Here is an 8,647-nt window from a genome sequence, read left to right as displayed (position 1 = left end):
GGGTTTTGAGGCTTCCAATATTCCTCAATTCAAGTTTCGAAAATATAGACATGATGCACACATGAAGCTAGCCTAGAGCACTACCAGCAGCTAGGGATGTGACAACTCACCCCTACTAAACAAAAATCTCGTCCCGAGATTCAAGCGTAGGGTAAGATGAAGGGGAAACGCAAACTAGTATAATCTTCACGATCCAGGTTGCACTTCAAATGAACGTTGATTTGATCACCATCATTGTCTTGATGTCTTGCTCTGAGAACTCTAGCTAATCATGACAAGAAGAGGAAAGGAAAACTCCAGAAGGATCGATCTTCTCGAAGATCAATCAACTTAGGATCAGCTCACAAGATGAGTCATAGCAACATCTCCTGAGCTGAGACACGAAGCATACATCTGAAGAAATGGAGTGAGACAGATGACGAGGACTCACTAAGTAGACAACAATTCCACACCTAAGAGGGTGGTGAACGGTTGTCAACGTAGCGAGGAGTTGAGTTGCCATGGTACCACAACGAGACACCTTAGGGATGGTGACTCGTAGATATATCCCCTTAGGTGGCAAAAAGAATTACTTTTGATTCTGAGATCATTGAAACTCTTTATACCAGCCTAAGGCAATTCTTGAGTGATCGTTTGGAGGGGTTCGGTAGAATGGCATACTCGGACTTGGATGATGTGGATTACCTTGTTGAAGACAACGTAATGGATGAATTTGCTTATCACCGGAAATGGAAGAGACCCATGGTAGAATGGTACATTGGCGGTGCAAGCTGGAGACAAAATGCAAATGCTGGGAATGATTCTGGTAACTGGGGAAGAACCCAACAATAGAGAGTGAATCCACTGTTTGAAAAGTTATAGCATAACCGAGGAAGCTGAGAGCAATCCAGTTAGTGCCGATGGTAACACCTAACGCTTGTGCGTGCTCTCAAGAACTTGAGCATTTCCATAATCATCAAGGCTTTACCAATACCCGTGTCAAGGATCCTGGCAACACAACTTACTACCATGATGAATAATGATGGATGATACAGATGCAAAGGAAGATAACACTTTCTCAGATTTCACCTTAGCGAGGCCAAGGAAACAAAATCTGGATGATCGACCGAGAGACATTTAGCACTCCGCTTCTAATGTTCTCCTTGATGTGCTAGCGTAATCCATAGATAATTATGGTTTGATATCTAGAACATCAAGTAAAAGGTCGGACTTCGGGAGCACAAGAATCCATAAGGAATAACTACGGAGGTAAATCCTGCGAAATCCTTATGGGGAGGTGGCCAACTTCCTCAAACAAGATACTACAATAATAGGTCTTCCGGCTGGGTGTGTTGGCCACGACATCCACTTTACCGGTTATCGAGGGGCCAATATTATAGTTCTTGGGAAATGTTCCAACCATCATATCTGCCTGAGATTCAGATCTGGTTGGTGTCAGGATATTCCAGACTCATCGAGTCTAGGAAGAAAAATGAAGGTTTGCAACACAAATCGACGAAATGACGTTGCGAGATTCTCGGGAAATGAACTGCGATAGCAAGCTCCAAAACATGAGCTGGTTCTGCTACACATGTGTGAACACGCTGCCTCAGACAAACATGATCACATGGTAGTCTTACAATAAAACACTACCGAGTTCTGGTAGGGAACCATCATTGAGGATATAGGAATCTTGTGCATGAACTAGTATTTGCACAGCAACTCCTTTTCCTTGAACAAATCAATCAGTGGCTTGGTGTGCTAGGGATACATATGGAATGAAGATGATCAGTCTATCAGACCATAGAATACTTCGCACATGCATGACTGACTTGGGATGATTCCAGAGGAGCAAAAAAACAAACTTTCTCGAATTCATGACGGCAACTTACATCAAATACACGTGAATCAAAGGAAGTCACTTCTTTCATCCAACATACACTTCATAAACGGGGCATGAAGAAAATGCTTACACAAGTTTCCAACACTAGCTTAATGTTCAACAAAATCATGGAGGAGATAAGGATGTTGTCAATGGGCTCAACAACAATTCATCGGAATTTCCATATCACTGGACTTCCGCCATCATGTGAACACGGTGGTAGTATTGGTCAGACCAAAGATGTAATGGTGTATGCTCGAGGGATCAACCACGAGTAAGGCAACATTATGAGCATCGTTGGTACTGATTTGATTTGACGATAGCCCACACTCAAATCAAAGGATTGATAAGGCAATAGGTCTAGCAACTGATCACAGGGACCAATAATTGAAGATATCATCTTTCTTCAACACACACACGCAAGGATATCCCTTTGGAATGAACGGAGTCGGACAAGCTTTTATCTTCCAACTCTCCAAGTTGTTGTCTAGCTTAACCAACTAGCTCAGGGATATCCAACACCGATTTTTGGGGAAGGGGGTGGTTTACAAGAAACCAACTTGATCACGAGCTCAACATAGCGGTCAGGTGACAACCTGGTAATACTTCCGAGAAGATAATCGGAAAATCACGAACCACCGGTATGTTACTAAGCTCGAGAGCAATCTTTCTTTTCAGGGCAAGACGATATGATCAAATGAGCGAGGACTTAACAAAATCCTATCTCATCAATCAAGGAGTGCACCAGGAAAATGGACTAGGTAGCACGATCAGTCTTAGAAGGATGATTCAAAAACCAACACGCTAAGAATGAAATTATTGTCCTTTAACTACCAAGCAACGAGGTTGCTAGGAGTATTGATTTCACACATCACGATTCACTTGTCGGCATTCCGGTTGCGACAACACGGAACCGAGGGATGACTAACGATGGTGAGAAGTATCACTACCGAGAGTTCATAGGAGGGTGTGCAATTCCTATAACAATCCCGATATAAAAGATGGTAATACTCCAAGGTAGAACAGAGCAAAAGCTGGATTAGCAATTTGTTCTGCGGAGCACAACTTCTTTGACCCAATCCTAGATATGGATGAGGTACTGGAGTTCATTTCTCCTAGTCATCCTGAATAGAATGGCTTAACGGACCACAAGAATAACGAGCATCGGTGAACACGAATGCACGACATCAACTTGACTATCAACTGATAGACAAGGATCAAAATACAACTACAAAGGGACAACTCAAAGGAACATACGATTTTCTGAGTTGTGGATGCATGGACTAGCATGTCGAACGAATTCAACATATTTCTTCCGGATAACCCATGCAGAAAGGTAGAACTGGCAGAGTCACAATATAGAATCGAGAACCCATCGAGAGCACTCTGATTGTGATCTTTCGATCAGCGAGGAACATCTGCCATAAACGGTTCATAGTATTTGGAAGAAGGAAATACCACGAACATCAAGGACTAATGCAAGGGTTACTAATATCCTAAAGGCACTAGCAATTACTATCAACATGAAGTAGGTAGAGTGAATCTCGAGTTCAAAACCCAAGGAGTAGAATACCTACTACTAAGTAGCATCACGGAATGCTTTTCAGAATAAAGGCCAGAATCATCACACTAGGACACAAATCATGGCTAGACCACTAGATAATCCCCTGAGACACCTAGGGTCATAATAATAACTCCAACATAAATGTCAAGGCAATAGAATACCTCAACTCAACAATTAGTGTGATTGAGCTGGCACAAAGGAACATCAAAACCAGAGGGAAAGGATTTTGCAAACGCATCAGAATATTTAGAAACCTGGGATGACTCGGACAGCATAACGGCTGCAAATGCTCAAAAAGTTTGGAGACATACTACAAAATGGTGGCATAACCACTCAGAAACACAATATCAAGGTTTCGAGATCAACAATTAACATACGGAAGTAGTAGGAACTGAACTGAGACTTAAATCCAACAATCTATAAGTCTACGGATTAGCAACACGTGATCCTGATAGAAAGAAGAGATAGCCTAGTTCTTAATCCCCGTAGGAAAGATAAGATGACTCAGATCAGAAGGCATAAGGTATAAGGAGTAAAAAGAGCCTTACGTTCCATCCCACAATCAATTCCCTTATATAACTAAAGAATTTCTAGACTCAACTTCGACCAGTTTGGCTTGATAATCCTACAGGCAGTCAAGCTCTGATACCAACGCTGTCAGGACCCCGACTCAATGCCACATCGATCTAGCATGTAACACCTCATATCACTTTGCGGCCTCACGCACGGTATTCCCACGGGTGTCGCCTTACCTTTGCCCGGGACCGTTTGCGCCTTTTGGCACACGTATATGATAGTGTCGCTAGCATCCATATGATAAGGAGCCCGGGCTGACATGGCTAGTCGTAAACCCAAAGTGGCACAAACTTACAGGGACAGGCATCCATGACCCAGCATCGAACGTGTCGGTCATCAGCGAGTGAATCCAGGCTGTAGCACTGGGCTAGCAGGACTCCGGTGAACCGGGCTGTAGCGGGCTAACAGGACTCCGGTATTCATCGCGTGACATTTCCCCGAAGGGACAGACACAGGAACGAAGAAGGACACATGCCGGCCAGCCTAAGTGTTCCGGAGCAGTAGCAAGCTACCATGGCTCAGTGGAAACACCAGGAGACATTTCCCGGTAAGAGAGGCTACTAAGGATAAACAACTAGATAGTCAGATCCCACACATACCAAGCATTTCAATAGCATACACACAATATGCTCGATATGTGCAAATACAACATGGCATCACAACATGACTCTACAACTCAAGTAATTATTCATTAGGCTCCGAGGAGCGAGATATTACAAACATGGGTCTCATGACCCAACACTCAGAGCATACAAATCAAAGCACATGCGGAAGCTTAACATGTCTGAGTACAGACAACTATAAATGAAAAAGGCTGAGAAGCCTGACTATCTACCAGATCCTGCCGAGGGCACAAGATCGTAGCTGAGGTAACAAGCTAAACGTCGAAGTCCACGTGGAACTACTAGTGAGACTGAAGTCTCTCTGCAAAAACATAAATTAAGCAACGTGAGTACAAATGTACCCAGCAAGACTTACATCAGATCTATCTACATATGCATCATTATCAACAAAGGGGATGGTGGAGTTTGACTGCAGCAAGCCAGCTTTGACTCGGTGGCTATCCTAAACTACGACTGCAAGTAACTCTTTTGAAGTGGCGCACACGAGTCCACATATTCACCATATCAATACACCACTATGGATCCGCTCCCGTCTCCCTACGAGAACGCCATCCATAGCACTCACGCTTATCTTGCGTATTTTAGAGTATCCACTTTCACTTGTCTATGAACTATGCAAGGGGTCCAAGTTTCCATATCCGAGGAATCCGGCTATTCGAATAGATGATGTTAACCCTGCAGGGGTGTACTTCTTCACACACGCTCTCGCCACTTACCGCCCTGTACACGTCATGTATCTCGGCAACCTTCAAGCGGAAGCCGGGCGAGGGAGTCGGCCACGACCTGACTAACCGAACAAGTCTCTAGTCCAGGTTTATCGCCTATTCGGGTTCCATCCGCAAGGAGATCCGGCCGGGGTGTCGCTTACGGCCCCAAACGATGTGAGCAGGGTTCCCAAGCCCACCATCCGGGTGCCACTTGGTACACCGGGCCACTGTGCCTAGTCTGTCCCAAGCCCACCTGTACCGGGTGCCACTTGGTAGACTACTAACACTACCTACAAACACCAGAAACTAGTTGCAACTCCTGGACAGAGATCAAGTTGATTAATAAGTCGAGAGGGGCACTTAAGCATTCCAATGTGTGGTAGTAGCTGGTCATGGATCACAAACACAGAACTCAGTTCCTGAGGACGGCTGCAATGAGACAACCCACCATGTACTCCTACATGGCCTCTCACCGCTACCTTTACCAAATCGTGTTCACACACTTAGCTCACACACAGTAGGACATGTTCACACGCCTCTGATTCATCCCCGATGAATCAGACCTGACTCAACTCTAAGCAGTAGCAGGCATGACAAACAAGCATGAATGAGTAGGCACATCAGGGCTCAAACAACTCCTACTCATGCTAGTGGGTTTCATCTATTTACTGTGGCAATGACAGGTCATGCAGAGGATAAAGGGGTTCAGCTACCGCAGCAAGTAACAAATATGTCGTTGTTGTCCTAATGCAGTAAAAGAGAGCAGGAGCGAGAGAGTGGGATTTTATCGGAATGAACAAGGGGGTTTTGCTTGCCTGGCACTCCTGAAGATAATATAGCTCTTCATCGGTGTCATCGATCACATCGCCGGTACAACGTCTATCGAGGGGGAACAACACCGGCAAACAAGAAGAAACACAATCAATGCAATGCACAATATGATGCATGCTATGACATGGCAATATGAATGTGTTTTGGGCTAATGCACCTAGCTAGATTAAATGAAGTTGGTTTGAATACAAGATTCAAATTCCAACTCCATATATGATTATTTAAATGCCCTTTATTTGTTTTGTCCAAAACAGAGGACAAACATTGTTCAAACATGCATGAAAATGGTACAGATGGATTCCTTGAATTTTTCTGATAATTTTTCATATATAAATTATTTCATTTGGAGTTACGGTTGAATTTCTATGATTTATTGAAGTTTTAGCTATTTTCTGGAATTTTCAGAATTAAATTAAATCCAGAAAACATTACTGCGTCAGCATGACGTTGGCATGACGTCAGCAGGTCAACAGGGGCTGGTCCGGGTCAAACCTGACCAGTGGGGCCCACTGGTCAGTGACTTAGGTGACTAACAGAGTTAATTAACTCTAACTAATCAAGTTAATAGCCACGGGGCCCACTGTCAGTGTCAGCAGGGTAATTAGTTTAACTAATTTAATTAGTACTAATCCTAATTAACTAACAGGGCTGGGCCCCACCTGTCATTGAGTCAGGGGCGTCCAACTGGGCCCACATGGCCAGTAGTCAACGGGGTCAAACCCGGGTCAACTCGCCGGAGTTGACCCGCGGCTCGTCGCCGGCGGAGCCAGAGACGGCGGAGGGGTGCGGGTTTCCTCCTCCGGCGACCAAATGGCCGGCGGAGAGCGTCTACGTGACGCGGGCGCTCGTCCGCGTCGAGTAGTGGCAGCGGCTGGGCCTAAGATGGCCGGAGTCGTCACCGGCGTCGACCGTGGCGGTCGCCGGAGCTCGGGCGAGCTCGGGGTTGACGCTACGGTGGCCGGGGAGGCTCGTGCGAGGCACCTACATGCTCTACGCAGCGCGGGGAGAAAGCTGAGCACAACAGCCGGGCCACTAGGTGGCCGGAGGCACGTCGGCGGCGGTCACAGGCGGCGGCGGGTTTCGGCCGAACTCGGTGCAGTTGCTGTGGTGCTCGAGAGTGAGAACGGGAAGGGGGGGAGGAAGAGGAGCTCACGGGGAGTCGGTTGGAGCAGACGGCGAGCTCGGGGAGGCGGCGACGGCGGCGAATCGACGGCGGCGGTCCTCGGTGGCCGAGGAGGGGAAAAGCGTCGGGACGGCGCTTCGGGGCTTCTCCGGTCGCGTGAGCCGACGGAGAGGTCGAGGGAGGCACTGCGGAGCTCGGGAGCGCGTCGGGGAGAAGAGGGGGTGGCGGTGGCCGCGAGGGCAGCGAGGGTCAGCGACGGTGGCGCTCGGCCGGTTGTGTGCGAGAGGGACGGAGAAGGGGAGAGGCGATGGGAGAGGTCGAGGGGGTTCCAGGGGGGTGCGTGGCGTCTCCCAGAGGCGTCCAGGCGTCGAGGTGGAGCGGCAAGCAGGAGGTGGCCGAGGCGTGCGCCGGCTGCGTCGGCCACGCGCGCTGCCTACTGGCGCGAGGAAGACGACAGGGGGGGGGAGATGGGCTGGGCCGGCTTCTGCAGCAGGCCGCACAGGTAGGCGCCAGGTAAGTGGCTGGGCTTCTCTCTTTTATTTCTGTTCTGTTTTCTATTTTTTAAATTTGTTTTGCCACTGTTTTGAATTTAAAAATAATTCAAACAATGCCAAAAACTCCTCTGAATATTTTTATTTGGCTAGATGGACTTTTCCAAAAGCTCATAAAATATTTCAGGGGTATTTGAAATTATATTCTAATTATATGAATATAATTCAAATTCAAATAGCTAATGAATTAAATCCAAAGTCCCAAAAATAAATCCTTAAAAATGTTCAATATTTTGGTTGGGACCAGAACCCTTGCCAAAAATTATCAAACATTTAAGAAGAGCATTTTGGAACAATGAATGAGATTTTTAGGGGTTTTGCCCTTCTTTTATTTAGGGTTTTGAGGCTTCCAATATTCCTCAATTCAAGTTTCGAAAATATAGACATGATGCACACATGAAGCTAGCCTAGAGCACTACCAGCAGCTAGGGATGTGACACACGCGACGCTGCGTAGCTCGGTGGTGAAGGCACGGCAGCCTGCTGTGGCCACGGGAGGCCTTGGGTGACAGAGAGCTTGGTCTTGCATGTCCCCACGTGCTGCAGCTGGGAGCAGCGTGGGGTCTTGACGTGCGGGAGTAGGAGCATGGTCACGACGTGCTGGAGCAGGGAGCGCCCGGGCAGCTTCTTGCGGGCGAGGGACTTCTTGGTAGCTCTGCTCTTGCCGCGCTGGCACCCTACCGAGCGGGTTCTGCCCAGGGGCCACGCGCCTTGGAGCCATGGCGCCTTCTTGAGGAGGAGGCGGCTGGGGCGCCGCCGGAGCTTCGTCGCCCGCGCGGGGCGGGGTGCGGTGCAGCGGAACGGACGACGCA

The sequence above is a fragment of the Triticum aestivum genome, chromosome 3A, assembly GCF_018294505.1.
Source record: "Triticum aestivum cultivar Chinese Spring chromosome 3A, IWGSC CS RefSeq v2.1, whole genome shotgun sequence".
Taxonomy (NCBI): domain Eukaryota; kingdom Viridiplantae; phylum Streptophyta; class Magnoliopsida; order Poales; family Poaceae; genus Triticum; species Triticum aestivum.
This window is presented reverse-complemented; position numbering follows the sequence as displayed.